Genomic DNA, 17,726 nt, shown 5'->3' on the forward strand with positions numbered 1-17,726 from the left:
ACCCCTGAGGGGCCCCCGTGTTGAGGATCAGTGTGGCAGATGTGTTGTTACCTACCCTTACCACCTGGGGGTGGCCCGTCAGGAAGTCCAGGATCCAGTTGCAGAGGGAGGTGTTTAGTCCCAGGATCCTTAGCTTAGTGATGAGCTTAGAGGGCACTATGGTGTTGAATGCTGAGCTGTAGTCAATGAATAGCATTCTCACGTAGGTGTTCCTCTTGTCCAGGTGGGAAAGGGCAGTGTGGAGTGCGATAGAGATTGCATCATCTGTGGATCTGTTGGGGCGGTATGCAAATTGGAGTGGGTCTAGGGTTTCTGGGATTATGCTGTTGATGTGAGCCATGACCAGTCTTTCAAAGCACTTCATGGCTACAGACGTCAGTGCTACGGGTCGGTAGTCATTTAGGCAGGTTATCTTAGAGTTCTTGGGCACGGGGACTATGGTGGTCTGCTTGAAACATGTTGGTATTACAGACTCAGTCAGGGACATGTTGAAAATGTCAGTGAAGACACTTGCCAGTTGGTCAGCACATGCTCGGAGTACACGTCCTGGTAATCCGTCTGGCCCTGCGGCCTTGTGAATGTTGACCTGCTTAAAAGTCTTACTCACATCGGCTACGGAGAGCGTGATCACATAGTCGTCCGGAGCAGCTGGTGCTCTCATGCATGCTTCAGTGTTGCTTGCCTCGAAGCGAGCATAGAAGTGGTTTAGCTCGTCTGGTAGGCTTGTGTCACTGGGCAGCTCGCGGCTGTGCTTCCCTTTGTAGTCTGCAATAGTTTTCAAGCCCTGCCACATCCGACGAGCGTCAGAGCCAGTGTAGTATGATTCAATCTTAGACCTGTATTGACTCTTTGCCTGTTTGATGGTTCGTCGGAGGTCATAGCGGGATTTCTTATAAGCGTCCGGGTTAGAGTCCCGTTCCTTGAAAGCGGCAGCTCTACCCTTTAGCTCAGTGCGGATGTTTCCTGTAATCCATGGCTTCTGGTTGGGGTATGTACGTACGGTCACTGTGGGGACGACATCATCGATGCACTTATTGATGAAGCCAGTGACTGATGTGGTGTACTCCTCAATGCTGTCTGAAGAATCCCGGAACATGTTCCAGTCTGTGCTAGCAAAACAGTCCTGTAGCTTAGCATCTGCGTCATCTGACCACTTTTTTATTAACCGAATCACTGGTGCTTCCTGCTTCAGTTTTTGCTTATAAGCAGGAATCAGGAGGATAGAGTTATGGTCAGATTTGCCAAATGGAGGGCGAGGGAGAGCTTTGTATGCGTCTCTGTGTGTGGAGTAAAGGTGGTCTAGAGTTTTTTCCCCTCTGGTTGCACATTTAACATGCTGGTAGAAATTAGGTAGAACGGATTTAAGTTTCCCTGCATTAAAGTCCCCGGCTACTAGGAGCGCTGCATCTGGATGAGCGTTTTCCTGTTGATTAATGGCCTTGTACAACTCATTCAGTGCAATCTTAATGCCAGCATTGGTTTGTGGTGGTAAATAGACAGCTATGAAAAATATAGATGAAAACTCTCTTGGTAAATAGTGTGGTCTACAGCTTATCATAAGATACTCTACCTCAGGCGAGCAAAACCTCGAGACTTCCTTAGTATTTGATTTTGTGCACCAGCTGTTGTTTACAAATATACACAGACCGCCGCCCCTTGTCTTACCAGAGTCAGACGTTCTGTCCTGCCGATGTAGCGTATAGCCTGCTAGCTGAATGTTGTCATTGTTGTCGTTCAGCCACGACTCCGTGAAACATAAGATATTACAGTTTTTAATGTCCCGTTGGTAGGATAACCGTAATCTTAAATCGTCAATTTTATTCTCAAAAGATTGAACGTTGGCTAATAGGATTGATGGGAGAGGCAGTTTACTCGCACGCCGTCGGATCCTTACAAGGCACCCGGATCTGCGTCCACGATATCTCCGTCTCTTCCTCACGCGAATGACGGGGATCTGGGCCTTGTTGGGTGTCTGTAGAATATCCTTCGCGAACGCCTCGTTGAAGAAAAAGTCTTCGTCCAATGCGAGGTGAGTAATCGCTGTCCTGATATCCAGAAGCTCTCTTTGGTTATAAGAGACGATGGCAGAAACATTATGTACAAAATAAATTACAAATAACGCGGAAAAACACACATAATAGTACAATTGGTTAGAGGGCTGTAAAACGGCAGCCATCTTCTTCCGGCGCTGTTCGTTTGCAACTGAAAACTAAAATTAGCATTTCTGATTTAAGGCCAGGTAGTCCCTCCCTGTTTCAGTCTGTTTTCTTCCGTTTGGTGCCTAATAAATACGACCCAGAACATTGCTGTAAACAATATTCACCAACACAGGGCTCATCTCAGAAACTCGAGAACTTCATGATAAGTATTCTCCAAGCCCAGTGGCGATGTGATGCGTCACATGGGGCAGGTGGCTCCGCCACACCAAAATCCAGGAAATGTGCATGCAATTCTGTTATTTCATGTCACAACAATTTATCATGTCAGTAAGCAAACAATTTTATTTAATTTTTTAAAAAATTGCTTAATCTAATAAAGCATATGCTTTCCCATTGTATTGTTGTTTTGGAAAATGTTTGTTGAGTAAGGCAGCTCCAAAATGCAGCTGTTTCAGCCTCACTCTGTGCTTTATGTGGTGGAGGGGCAGACAGAGAAATTACAGAGCGTAGGCATTGTTGATCTTCTCTGGTTGCACGTGATTGGCTCAGGGGGCTGTCACTCTTGGGGGCTGTCACTCACCTGCTGGGAGAGCTAGCCAGCAAAATGGAGCACATCTTCGGTGCTCCATTGATTTACAGTAGAAGTGCCCGCACAAGACAGCTCATTGTCATTGGCCACAGTTAAATCAACATCTTATGCCCAGTAACTTTGAATGGACCGGTGTGTCAACTTCATAGCTTGCTAGTTGTTTACCACGCACTGTTACCACATCTGGACTAGATTCGCTATCTTCTAGCAAATAATTTAATATTTTGGCGTTTTGAAGGAAATGTAGAGATACACCGTCTCAGTTCTCATAGCCACCTAAACTTTGAAATATGGCCATCCATTAAAATAAAGCTGGAAAAGAAGATTCAAGTCGAGTGGTTGGTGATGGATCAAAGCTGGGACCGAGAGACTGAAAACAGTTTAGATCTCCAGGCCATCAGACTGTTAAATAGTCAGCACCAGCCGGCCTCCGCCCAGTACCCTGCCCTGAACCTTAGTCACTGTTACTAGGCAGCTACCACCCAGTACTCTACCCTACACCTTAGAGACTGCTGCCCAGTGTACATAGTTATTGATCACTGGTCACTTTAATAATGTTTATATACTGTTTTACCCACTTCTACAGTGCCTTCAGATAGTTACAGCCTGAATTCAAAATTGAATAAATATATTATTTTTTTAATAGTGAAGACATCAAAACTATAAAATAGCACATATGGAATCATGTAGTAACCAAAAAAGTGTTAAACAAATCAAAATATATTTTATATTTGAGATTCTTCAAATAGCCACCCTTTGCCTTGATGATAGCTTTGCAGACTCTTGGCATTATCTCAACCATCTTCACCTGGAATGCTTTTCCAACAGTCTTGAAGGAGTTCCCACATATGCTGAGCACTTGTTGGCTGTTTTTCCTTCACTCTGCGGTCCGACTCATCCCAATTAATTTCAATTTGGTTGAGGTCGGGGGATTGTGGAGGCCAGGTCATCTGATGCAGCACTCCATCACTCTCTGTCTTGGTAAAATAGCCCTTACACAGCTCGGAGGTTTGAAAAACAAATGATAGTCCAACTATGCCCAAACCAGATGTGATGGCGTATTGCTGCAGTAGCCATGCTGGTTAAGTGTGCCTTGAATTCTAAATATATCACAGACAGTGTCACCAGCAAAGCACCCCCACACCATAACACCTCCTCTTCCATGCTTTAGGTGGGAAATACACATGCAGAGGTCATCCGTTAACCCACACCGCTTCTCACAAAGACGCAGCGGTTTGAACCAGAAATCTCCAATTTGGACTCCAGACCAAAGGACACATTTCCACCGGTCTAATGTGTATTGCTCGTGTGTCTTGGCCCAAGCAAGTCTCTTCTTCTTGTTGGTGTCCTTTAGTAGTGGTTTCTTTGCAGCAATTCAACCATGAAGGCCTGATTCACACAGTCTCCTCTCAACAGTTGATGTTGAGATGTGTCTGTTACTTGAACTCTGTGAAGCATTTTTTTGGGCTGCAATTTCTGAGGCTGGTAACTCTAATGAACTAATCCTCTGCAGCAGAGGTAACTCTGGGTCTTCCATTCCTGTGTTGGTCCTCATGAGAGCCAGTTTCATCATAGCGCTTGATGGTTTTTGCGACTGCACTTGAAGAAACTTTCAAAGTTCTTGAAATGTTCCGTATTTACTGACCTTCATGTCTTAAAGTAATGATGGACTGTCATTTCTCTTTCCTTATTTGAGCTGTTCTTCCCATAATATGGACTTGGTCTTTTACCAAATAGGGCTATCTTCTGTATACCACCCCTACCCCCTACCTTGTCACAACACAACTGATTGGCTCAAACGCATTAAGAAGGAAAGAAATTCAATAAATTAACTTGTAAGAAGTTAATTACATTTACATTTTAGTCATTTAGCAGACGCTCTTATTCAGAGCGACTTACAGTTAGTGAGTGCATACATTTTCATACTGGCCCCCTGTGGGAAACGAACCCACAACCCTGGTGTTGCAAGCACCATGCTCTACCAAATGAGCTACAGGGGACTAATTGAAATTCATTCCAGGTGACTACCTCATGAAGCTGGTTGAGAGAATGCCAAGAGTGTGCAAAGCTGTCATCAAGGCAAAGGGTGGCTATTTGAAGAATCTCAAATATAAAATGTATTTTGATTTGTTTAACACTTTTTTGATTACTACATGATTCCATATGTGTTATTTCATAGTTTTGATGTCTTTACTGTTATTCGATGTCAGGGGTGCTGAAGGTGGGTGTGGTGCAGGAATCAAGTGCAGGACGCAGAAGCTAAATCCAAAAGACTTTAGTGAATTTTTCACGTAGTACACGAGCACAATAAGCCCGGAGGCGAAATAAAGGCGCACACAGGCGTCAAACAAAAGGCGCACTAACATGTGCGAAAACCTCTCCAAACAACGGAGGGAAGATACGTAGCTCAGAACACCAAGACAGAAGAGCAGTCACACACAACACCATACACACACAACGAGAACTAAATAGGACACTAATGAGGACTAACTAGACACAGGTGTACAACATCAAGACAAAACCAAACGAACATGAAACATAGATCGGTGGCAGCTAGTACTCCGGGGACGACGACCGCCGAAACCTGCCCGAACAAGGAGGAGGAGCAGCCTCGGCCGAAACCGTGACAGTACCCCCCCCTTGACGCGCGGCTCCAGCCGTGCGCCGACCCCGGCCTCGGGGACGACCAGGAGGGAGCGGAGCAGGGCGCGCGGGATGGTCCCGGTGGAACTCCGACAGGAGAGATGGGTCTAGGATGTCCCTCCGCGGCACCCAGCACCGCTCCTCCGGGCCGTACCCCTCCCACTCCACGAGATACTGGAGACCCCCCATCCGGCGTCTTGAGTCCAAGATGGACCGAACGGTGTACGCCGGAGCCCCCTCGATGTCCAGTGGAGGCGGAGGAGTCTCTCCTATCTCACCTTCCTGGAGTGGACCAGCTACCACCGGCCTGAGAAGAGACACATGGAACGAGGGGTTAATATTCTTATATTCAACAGGCAGATGTAACCTATAACACACCTCGTTCAATCTTCTCAGGACTTTAAAAGGCCCCACAAACCGCCGACCCAGCTTCCGGCAGGGCAGGCGGAGGGGTAGGATTCTGGTAGAGAGCCAGACTCGATCTCCGGGTGCGTACACCGGCCCCTCACTGCGGTGGAGATCGGCGCTCGCCTTGTGACGACGGATGGCCCGCTGCAGGTGGACGTGTGCAGCGTTCCACGTCTCCTCAGAGCGCCTCATCCAATCATCCACCGCAGGGGCCTCGATCTGGCTCTGCTGCCAAGGTGCCAGAACGGGCTGGTAACCTAACACACATTGGAAGGGGGTTAGGTTGGTAGAGGAGTGGCGGAGAGAGTTCTGGGCCATCTCGGCCCAGGGAATGTACCGAGCCCACTCCTCAGGCCGGTCCTGGCAATACGACCTCAGAAACCTACCCACATCCTGGTTGACTCGTTCTACCTGCCCGTTACTCTCCGGGTGGTACCCTGAGGTAAGGCTCACCGAGACCCCCAAACGCTCCATGAACGCTCTCCATACTCGGGAGGTAAACTGGGGGCCTCGATCAGACACTATATCCTCGGGTACCCCGTAATGCCGGAAGAGGTGGGTAAATAGTGCCTCTGCGGTTTGTAGGGCAGTAGGAAGACCCGACATAGGGAGAAGACGACAGGCCTTAGAGAACCGGTCCACAACGACCAGGATGGTGGTATTCCCCTGAGAGAGGGGAAGGTCTGTCACAAAATCCACCGAGAGGTGGGACCATGGTCGTTGTGGAACGGGCAGGGGTTGTAACTTACCCCTGGGCAGGTGTCTGGGCGCCTTACACTGGGCGCACACCGAGCAGGAGGAGACATAAACCTTCACATCCCTGGCTAACGTGGGCCACCAGTATTTAGTGCTAAGACAATGCACTGTCCGGCCAATACCCGGATGTCCAGAGGAGGGTGACGTGTGAGCCCAGTAAATGAGTCGATCCCGAATCTCGAGCGGAACGTACTTCCGACCCTCAGGACACTGTGGAGGGCTGGGGTCGGTACGCAACGCTAGCTCGATTTCAGCATCGACCTCCCACACCACCGGTGCCACAAGACAAGACTCCGGTAGTATGGGAGTAGGCTCAACGGACCTCTCCTCCGTGTCATACCGCCGGGACAGCGCATCTGCCTTACCATTCTGGGACCCAGGGATGTACGTGATTTTAAATACGAACCTGGCGAGAAACATACTCCATCGAGCCTGGCGAGGGTTCAATCTCCTCGCTGCCCGGATGTACTCCAGGTTCCGATGGTCAGTCAAAATGAGGAAAGGGTGTTGAGCCCTCTCAAGCCAATGCCTCCACACCTTAAGGGCCTGAACTACAGCTAACAGCTCCCTGTCCCCGACGTCATAATTTCGCTCCGCCGGGCTGAGCTTTTTAGAGTAAAAAGCACAGGGGCGGAGTTTAGGTGGCGTGCCGGACCGTTGAGAGAGTACGGCCCCTATACCGGCCTCAGACGCGTCCACCTCGACCTGAAAGGGTAATGCGGGGTCCGGATGCGCCAGCACTGGAGCCGACGTAAACAGGTCCTTCAGTCTCCTAAAGGCCCTGTCCGCATCAGCTGACCACTGCAGGCGCACAGGACCCCCTTTCAGAAGGGACGTGATGGGAGCTGCCACCTGTCCAAAACCCCGGATAAATCTCCGGTAGTAATTCGCAAAGCCCAAGAACTGCTGCACCTCTTTGACAGTGGTTGGGGTTTGCCAATTACGCACAGCTGACACACGATCCACCTCCATTCTCACCCCTGACGCGGACAACCGATAACCCAAAAAGGAGACAGACTCCTGGAAAAACAGACATTTCTCTGCCTTGACATATAGGTCGTGCTCCAACAGCCTCCTCAATACACGACGCACCAGGGCTATATGCTCGGCTCGGGTAGACGAGTACACTAGAATGTCATCAATGTACACGACCACCCCTTGCCCCTGCATATCCCGGAAAATCTCATCTACGAAGGATTGGAAGACTGATGGAGCATTCATCAACCCATATGGCATGAGGAGATACTCGAAATGACCTGATGTGGTACTAAACGCTGTTTTCCATTCGTCGCCCTCCCTAATGCGCACCAAGTTATACGCGCTCCTGAGATCCAGTTTTGTGAAAAACCGCGCTCCATGCAATGACTCCGTCATGGTCGCAATCAGAGGGAGTGGATAACTGTATTTCACAGTAATCTGATTGAGACCACGGTAATCAATGCACGTGCGCAACCCTCCATCTTTTTTCTTCACAAAAAAGAAGCTCCAGGAGGCGGGAGAAGTGGAGGGCCGTATGTATCCCTGTCTCAAAGATTCGGCTATGTAAGTTTCCATAGCTTTTCTCTCCTCTTGAGACAAAGGATACACGTGGCTCCGTGGGAGCGCTGCTCCTGCCTGGAGATCAATCGCACAATCCCCCTGTCTATGAGGAGGCAACTGCGTCGCCCTAGCTTTACTAAACACGAGAGCTAAATCCCCATATTCAGGCGGAATGTGCAGTGCGGGCACTTGGTTTGGACTTTCCACCGAAGTCGCCCCCTACGGAAACACCCAGACATCGCCCCTCACACTGAGCAGACCACCCATTGAGAGCCCTCTGTTGCCACGAAAAAGCAGGGTTATGGGTGCTTAACCAGGGAATTCCCAGCACCACCGGATACGCAGGAGAGTCGATCAGATACAACTGTATAGTTTCCTCATGACCCCCCTGCGCACACATCCTAAGTGGCGCTGTGACTTCCCTAATCAACCCCGACCCCAACGGGCGGCTATCTAAAGCATGAACGGGAAAAGGCTTGTCAACAGGCAGGAGAGGGATCCCTAAATCTAAACAAAACTTCCGATCAACAAAATTCCCAGCTGCGCCTGAATCTACTAGCGCCTTATGCTGGGAATGAGGTGCAACCTGTGGAAAACAAACAGGTATACAAAAGTGCGCAACAGAGAGCTCTGGGTAAGTGGGGCGTCTACTCACCTGGGAAGGCTCCCCAGTGCGTGGCCTGTTGTCTCCTCCCTCGGGGAACCCTCCCCAGCACCTCCACGACCGCACTTGGTGCAGGGGACAGGCCCCCTCGGGCTCCTCCTCCTCCTTTCTCTAGCGCCAGCACCCCCGAGCTCCATAGGGCTCGGCTCCGGAGGGTGGAATGGACGGACCCCACTCGGGACGTCCACGGGTGGCCAGCAGGGTGTCCAGACGGATGGACTTATCGACCAACTGGTCGAAGGTGAAATTGGTGTCCCTGCAGGCCAACTCACGTTGAACGTCCTCCCGTAGGCTACATCGAAAATGGTCGATGAGGGCCCGTTCATTCCACCCTGCGTCTGCCGCTAGAGTCCGGAACTTCAGCGCGAACGCCTGTGCGCTCCTCCCCTGTCTCAGGTGGAATAGACGCTCCCCCGCCGCTTTGCCCTCAGGTGGATGGTCGAACGCGGCCTTGAAGCGACGGGAGAACCCGGCGTAGGAGATGGTGGTGGCGTCCATCCTCCTCCACTCGGCGTTGGCCCATTTCAATGCCTTGCCCGTGAGACAGGAGATGAGGGCGGAAACGCTCTCGTGTCCCGAGGGCACCGGGTGTACAGTGGCCAGGTAGAGCTCTACCTGCAGGAGGAACCCCTGACACCCGGCAGCTGTTCCGTCATACGCCCTCGGGAGCGAGAGCCGAATCCCACTGGGTTCCGGACCTGGGACTGGTGGACCGGCCGATGGGGGTGGCAGGGTAGGTGGAGGTGTGGGTACCCCTCTGTACTCCCATCGGTGCAGGGTGTTGATGACGTCCTGTAGAGCGGTCCCCAGTTGTCTGATCTGGTCATCCTGGCCGCGGACATGCTCCTCCAGCGACTCAGGCGTGACTGTTGCTCCTGCTGATTCCATTCTTAAAGGTGTGTGATTCTGTCAGGGGTGCTGAAGGTGGGTGTGGTGCAGGAATCAAGCGCAGGACACAGAAGCTAAGTCCAAAAGACTTTAGTGAATTTTTCACGTAGTACACGAGCACAATAAGCCCGGAGGCGAAATAAAGGCGCACACAGGCGTCAAACAAAAGGCGCACTAACATGTGCGAAAACCTCTCCAATCAACGGAGGGAAGATACGTAGCTCAGAACACCAGGACAGAAGAGCAATCACACACAACACCATACACACACAACGAGAACTAAATAGGACACTAATGAGGACTAACTAGACACAGGTGTACAACATCAAGACAAAACCAAACGAACATGAAACATAGATCGGTGGCAGCTAGTACTCCGGGGACGACGACCACCGAAACCTGCCCGAACAAGGAGGAGGAGCAGCCTCGGACGAAACCGTGACATTCGACAATGTAAAAAATAGTACAAATAAAGAAAAAGCCTTGAAAGAGTAGGTGTGTCCAAACTTTTGACTGGTAGTGTACAGTGAATATATATATATATATATATATATATATATATATATATATATATATATATATATATATTTACATATAGATAGATAGATAGATAGATAGATAGATAGATAGATAGATAGATAGATAGATAGATAGATAGATAGATGTGTATATGTACAGTGGGGAGAACAAGTATTTGATACACTGCCAATTTTGCAGGTTTTCCTACTTACAATCATGTAGAGGTCTGTAATTTTATCATAGGTACACTTCAACTGTGAGAGACGGAATCTAAAACAAAAATCCAGAAAATCACATTGTATGATGTTTAAGTAATTCATTTGCATTTTATTGCATGACATAAGTATTTGATACATCAGAAAAGCAGAACTTAATATTTGGTACAGAAACCTTTGTTTGCAATTACAGAGATCATACGTTTCCTGTAGGTCTTGACCAGGTTTGCACACACTGCAGCAGGGATTTTGGCCCACTCCTCCATACAGACCTTCTCCAGATTCTTCAGGTTTCGGGGCTGTCGCTGGGCAATATGGACTTTCAGCTCCCTCCAAAGATTTTCTATTGGGTTTAGGTCTGGAGACTGGCTAGGCCACTCCAGGACCTTGAGATGCTTCTTACGGAGCCACTCCTTAGTTGTCCTGGCTGTGTGTTTCGGGTCGTTGTCATACTGGAAGACCCAGCCACGACCCATCTTCAATGCTCTTACTGAGGGAAGGAGGTTGTTGGCCAAGATCTCGCGATACATGGCCCCATCCATCCTCCCCTCAATACGGTGCAGTCGTCCTGTCCCCTTTGCAGAAAAGCATTCCCAAAGAATGATGTTTTCACCTCCATGCTTCACGGTTGGGATGGTGTTCTTGGGGTTGTACTCATCCTTCTTCTTCCTCCAAACACGGCGAGTGGAGTTTAGACCAAAAAGCTCTATTTTTGTCTCATCAGACCACATGACCTTCTCCCATTCCTCCTCTGGATCATCCAGATGGTCATTGGCAAACTTCAGACGGGCCTGGACATGCGCTGGCTTGAGCATGGGGACCTTGCATGTACTGCAGGATTTTAATCCATGACGGCGTAGTGTGTTACTAATGGTTTTCTTTGAGACTGTGGTCCCAGCTCTCTTCAGGGCATTGACCAGGTCCTGCCATGTAGTTCTGGGCTGATCCCTCACCTTCCTCATGATCATTGATGCCCCACGAGGTGAGATCTTGCATGGAGCCCCAGACCGAGGGTGATTGACCGTCATCTTGAACTTCTTCCATTTTCTAATAATTGCGCCAACAGTTGTTGCCTTCTCACCAAGCTGCTTGCCTATTGTCCTGTAGACCATCCCAGCCTTGTGCAGGTCTACAATTTTATCCCTGATGTCCTTACACAGCTCTCTGGTCTTTGCCATTGTGGAGAGGTTGGAGTCTGTTTGATTGAGTGTGTGGACAGGTGTATTTTATACAGGTAACGAGTTCAAACAGGTGCAGTTAATACAGTGGAGAACAGGAGGGCTTCTTAAAGAAAAACTAACAGGTCTGTAAGAGCCGGAATTCTTACTGGTTGGTAGGTGACCAAATACTTATTTTCCACCATAATTTGCAAATAAATTCATAAAAAATCCTACCATGTAATTTTTTTGATTTTTTTTTCTCATTTTGTCTGTCATAGTTGACGTGTACCTATGATGAAAATTACAGGCCTCTCTCATCTTTTTAAGTGGGAGAACTTGCACAATTGGTGGCTGAATAAATACTTTTTTTCCCCACTGTATGTCATGCAATAAAATGCAAATTAATTAATTAAAAATGATACAATGTGATTTCCTGGATTTTTGTTTTAGATTACGTCTCTCACAGTTGATGTGTACCTATGATAAAAATTACAGACCTCTACATGCTTTGTAAGTAGGAAAACCTGTAAAATTGGCAGTGTATCAAATACTTGTTCTCCCCACTGTATATATATATAGATGTATATATAGATGTGTGGTGTATTGTTAGGTGCTACTGCACTGTTGGAGCTAGCATTTCGCTGCACCTGCGATAACATCTGCAAAATATGTGTATGCGACCAATACTATTTTATTTTATAATGGGGCAGTGGCTAACATCTGTTTTGAGATAGGCTAGCTATAATATCCTATAGGCTACATGTCTTTTTGTTGATGTTTGATGGCAGACTGTAATACCCATGGAACCACATGTAGAAGAAGGGTTAGTTATAAATATATGTGATGGAACTGTATCTGTGCAATAGATGAAGCATATTGTTATCCAGGCCCCTTTGTAACAGGCAGGCAGACACACGCAGTGTCACGATATTGCAGACCAATTACTAGTAGTTTACTCTATAAAAGTATGCTCGATCTGGGAAGTAGCTATAAACTGATCATAACCCAAATGGTATAATGTTTGTGTGTTCGGCTCAAAACTCATTTCTGGGATTGGTTATTATTGCATTCAATGTGTAGCCAGTGTATGTAGTCTTCAGTGAGAGAAAAAGTATTTGATCCCCTGCTGATTTTGTACATTTGCCCACTGACAAAGAAATGATCAGTCTATAATTTTAATGGTAGGTTTATTTGAACAGTGAGAGACAGAATAACAACAACAAAATCCAGAAAAACGCATGTCAAAAATGTTATAAATTGATTTGCATTTTAATGAGGAAATAAGTATTTGACCCCCTCTCAATCAGAAAGATTTCTGGCTCCCAGGTGTCTTTTATACAGGTAACGAGCTGAAATTAGGAGCACACTCTTAAAGGGAGTGCACCTAATCTCAGTTTGTTACCTGTATAAAAGACACCTGTCCACAGAAGCAATCAATCAATCAGATTCCAAACTCTCCACCATGGCCAAGACCAAAGAGCTCTCCAAGGATGTCAGGGTCAAGATTGTAAACCTACACAAGGCTGGAATGGGCTACAAGACCATCGCCAAGCAGCTAGGTGACAACAGTTGGTGTGATTATTCGCAAATGGAAGAAACACAAAAGAACTGTCAATCTCCCTCGGCCTGGGGCTCCATGCAAGATCTCACCTCGTGGAGTTGCAATGATCATGAGAATGGTGAGGAATCAGCCCAGAACTACACGGGAGGATCTTGTCAATGATCTCAAGGCAGCTGGGACCATAGTCACGAAGAAAACAATTGGTAACACACTACGCCGTGAAGGACTGAAATCCTACAGTGCCCGCAATGTCCCCCTGCTCAAGAAAGCACATATACAGGCTCGTCTGAAGTTTACCAATGAACATCTGAATGATTCAGAGGAGAACTGGGTGAAAGTGTTGTGGTCAGCTGAGACCAAAATCGACCTCTTTGGCATCAACTCAACTCGCCGTGTTTGGAGGAGGAGGAATGCTGCCTATGACCCCAAGAACACCATCCCCACCGTCAAACATGGAGGTGGAAACATTATGCTTTGGGGGTGTTTTTCTGCTAAGGGTGCAGGACAACTTCACCGCATCAAAGGGACGATGAACGGGGCCATGTACCGTCAAATCTTGGGAGAGAACCTCCTTCCCTCAGCCAGGGCATTGAAAATGGGTCGTGGATGGGTATTCCAGCATGACAATGACCCAAAACACACGGCCAAGGCAACAAAGGAGTGGCTCAAGAAGAGGCACATTAAGGTCCTGGAGTGGCCTAGCCAGTCTCCAGACCTTAATCCCATAGAAAATCTGTGGAGGGAGCTGAAGGTTCGAGTTGCCAAACGTCAGCCTCGAAACCTTAATGACTTGGAGAAGATCTGCAAAGAGGAGTGGGACAAAATCCCTCTTGCGATGTGTGTAAACCTGGTGGCCAACTACAAGAAACGTCTGACCTCTGTGATTGCCAACAAGGGTTTTGCCACCAAGTACTAAGTCATGTTTTGCAGAGGGGTCAAATGCTTCTTTCCCTCATTAAAATGCAAATCAATTCATAACATTTTTGACATGCGTTTTTCTGGATTTTTTTATTTTTTTTCTGTCTCTCACTGTTCAAATAAACCTACCATTAAAATTATAGACTGATCATGTCTTTGTCAGTGGGCAAATGTACAAAATCAGCAGGGGATCAAATACTTTTTTCCCTCACTGTACTGGTATCGATGCATATGAGCTTTGTTGATGGAGTTTGCCCCACCAATATTTTCTTGTTAAAATTGCCAGTGTTCAAGACATATGTTCTAATAAAGTGGACAATGGTCTGATTTGAGCCCCATCAATGGCATTGCACCCCTGAGATAGTATATTTTTCCTAGTCAGCGGATCCTGAGGCAATTTGATTGATGGCGGTGTCATTGCTGAGCACCAGAGCATTAGGGCGGAACAGAAGAGAACTGAACAGGCTGAGATGCAAGGCCAGTCTGTACGGTGGGGTCCGGAATGATTGGATCCCTTGATAAAGATGAGCAAAAAAGACTGTATAAAGTAAATAATACAAATACTAAGCTATATTGTATGCTAAAATGTTTTTTTAAAAATACTAATACAATTGCTCAGGGAAATGGATTTTGTTTAACAACTAATAATAATATTAATACAAATACAAATTATTGGCACCCCTGTTTTCAATACTCCAGCCCCCTCCCCTTGTGAGGATAACGACACTGAGCCTTTTTCTAAAATGTTTTATTGGGAGGGATCTTAGACCATTCCTCCATACAGAATCTTTCCAGATCCTTGATATCCTTCGTCTGCGCTTATGGACTGCCCTCTTCAATTCAAACCACAGGTTTTCAATGGGATTCAAGTCCAGAGACTTGTTGATTTTGTGGTCATTTAACAATTTCTTTGTGGATTTCGATGTGTGCTTGGGGTTATGGTCTTGCTGGAAGATTCACTTGTGCCAAGTTTGAGCCTCCTGGCAGAGGCAACCAGGTTTTTGGCTAAAATGTCCTGGTACTTGGTAAAGTTCATGATGGCGTTGACCTTAACAATGGTCCCAGGACCAGTGGAAGTAAAATAGACCCATAACATCAAAGGACTATCACCATATTTTACAGTAGGAATTAGGTGTTTTCTGCATATGCATTGTTCTTTCGAAGGCCAAACCCACCTCTGGTGTACGTGGCCAAAGAGCTTTATTTGCATGTCATATGACCATATGACCCTGTATTTTATACAGTCTTTCTTGCTCATCTTTGTCAAGGAATCCAATAATTACAGACCCCACTGTATGTTCTCTAATAGCTTGAAACTTCATTTTCTCACAGCTTTGATGGCAAAAATATTTAAATACCGCTGTGTGCCATAAAAGGGGAAAATGTTATGATGTAGCATACCAGTATAGGTGCAAATTGAGGTTTTTCTGAGACTAGGTTTATGATGATGTAATGGGGGAGTTTGAGGACAGTGACCTTGGATGTTCTTTGGTGCAATATTGCTTACACCTACAGTACGTAGTCTTCTCAAATCTACACAGGTGCCTAGGGGGTATACGGGCTAGGTGTTCTCTGGGGCTATTGCTTTTCGATAAAGGTAATCATGAACTCTAGAAAGCGCCAATGGTGTCTGTTTCCAGTTCCACAATATTTACTGCAAGGGTATTGCATATATGGAGTATTGTCTTTCCTAGTGTATGTATGTTAGTTCTGTAGTTTATCTCATTACTTTCTATCAGGCTCTTGGTCTTCAGCATTGTTAGCTAAGCTATGATTTTAAAGAGAACATTATGCATTGAATATGAAAGAACAAACAGACAACTCTTTTCAATCAGAATAATTCAACAAGTCTGGCAACTCAAAGACATTTAGTGTCCTGGAAGTCTGCACAGCACCGCTTTACAGATCAAAAACATTTTCAGTCTATATTTTTCTCCGGCCTTTAATTTGAAGCAAACTTAATTACTAGCGGGTTTGTCCTCACTGTCAAAAATAAAAAGGTCCTTTCTTTGTTGCACAGGTACAGCACTAGATTACACTTGGAACCTTTCATTTTGACAAAATGCACTATGAAAAATAGTTTCTTTAGAATTGTTCTTTGAATTACTTTAGCGCTTGATGATAACTGCCAAAATAATGAAACTGCCAGCCCATGACTCAGACAGTAGGAGTAGTTGGCTATTGGCTAACCCTCTGCATTTCTAGATATTAACGAAAAAACCTGAAGTCGTGTAGTGAAATCTTCATAAGTGGAGAGAGCTGTTAGATTTCTACTTCAGAGAGGGGTGCTTGCTAATGTGTTGGGAGTAGGATGTGCTCGTTAGAACAGACTTACTTTTTGGAATAATTTATCAAAGAGAGTTATAGTCGTCATTCTTCATTCCAAATGGCACCCTATTCCCTATATAGTGCACTACTTTTGAACAAGGCCCAGGTCAAAATAAGACACTAAATGTTGAATAGGGTGTAATTTGTGACGCAGCCATAGTCATCATAGTAAGTCTTCTTATGTGGGTTTTCAAAATGAATAGTGGATGTCTTCTCTAACCTCGCTGATCATAATATGTCATCATTGTGGTTTTCAGATCTCTGTGTGCTTTAATTGAGTGTGCTCCTATCAGGCGACTGTGCATGTGTATTTACATTTGTAAATGTGTCAACTCTAATTAAAAGGCAGATCAAAGAGGAACGGAGGGTAAAAGTCACATGTTGTGGGAGGGAAGCAATGGGGAGGTCTCAGCGGGGGGTGTGGGCAACATCCTCATTACTGAAGAACCTTTTGATGGGAATTTGTCCAACTCTCTCCCCCCCCCCCCTCCCGCTTCCTCTACAATTGCACTGCTCACACCACCTACCTACTGCAGTCACTTCCACCTACTTACTGCAGCCACAGTAAATCGCTCTGGCTAAAGCTTGGGGCGTTTGACAAACAGACCTGTGGAAAGATCTAAACTTAGGGATGTGAAACGTTCAGCCGGCTGCACAGACCCTGTGGATGCTCTAGTCTAGAATGCCTGGTTAAATTGTGCTTAGGAGAAGTACATGTGATTATTGAAAAAATCAGAGTTTGCTTAATTTACTATCAACCTAAAATGTTAAATGTAAATGTATTTGACCACATAGAATTGGGGGGAATTACACATCCTATAGTATATAGTTAACACGATGACACAAGATCAATTGCATAAAACAGATCAATATCTTTGGTTTTGTACTGTTGATTTTGTCATACGCGCTGGGGGTCGCAGGACTTAGAACGCAGTTATCATTTTCTTTCTCAAATCGAACGGATAATTCGGGGCGGTCTCTCTATAAAAGTCACTGGCCACACACCAATACTCGGATTTGAAAGTCAAACTATCACTTAAATGGCAGCCAACCATTTTCACTGTTGATATCCTATGGCGGGTTGTGATTTGTTGAAGTTAACAGAAAAAGTTGTTTGTTCCCTTTTCCGTGATGGCAGCCTCCCGATATCAACATCCACCATTCCAAAATATAGATGGAAGCCTTGTACACATGTTCATCTAACCAACCATGTATAGGTTATTCCAAGGTTCCGTGTGGCCTTTGAATAGTGTTTGTTTAAACAGCTCTACACCCCAAACATTTGCCCCCTGTTCTATTGATATTGATGGAAATGATTAACAAATAGTGTTGCATTACACTTACCGTGTTGGCGACCCACTTGTTTTTTGGTGCATGTG

At 46.3% G+C, this 17,726-nt stretch overlaps 1 protein-coding gene across 1 annotated transcript in view; it reads left to right on the forward strand.

Moving 5' to 3' along the window:
• Positions 1-17,726, forward strand: part of LOC311136220 (opioid-binding protein/cell adhesion molecule-like) — a gene marked incomplete at both ends in the record, with an annotated part of 195,865 nt that overhangs the window by 106,667 nt on the left and 71,472 nt on the right. The gene's annotated exons all lie outside the window — the stretch shown is intronic.

Source organism: Coregonus lavaretus (assembly GCF_964263955.1).
Source record: "Coregonus lavaretus genome assembly, chromosome: 10".
Taxonomy (NCBI): domain Eukaryota; kingdom Metazoa; phylum Chordata; class Actinopteri; order Salmoniformes; family Salmonidae; genus Coregonus; species Coregonus lavaretus.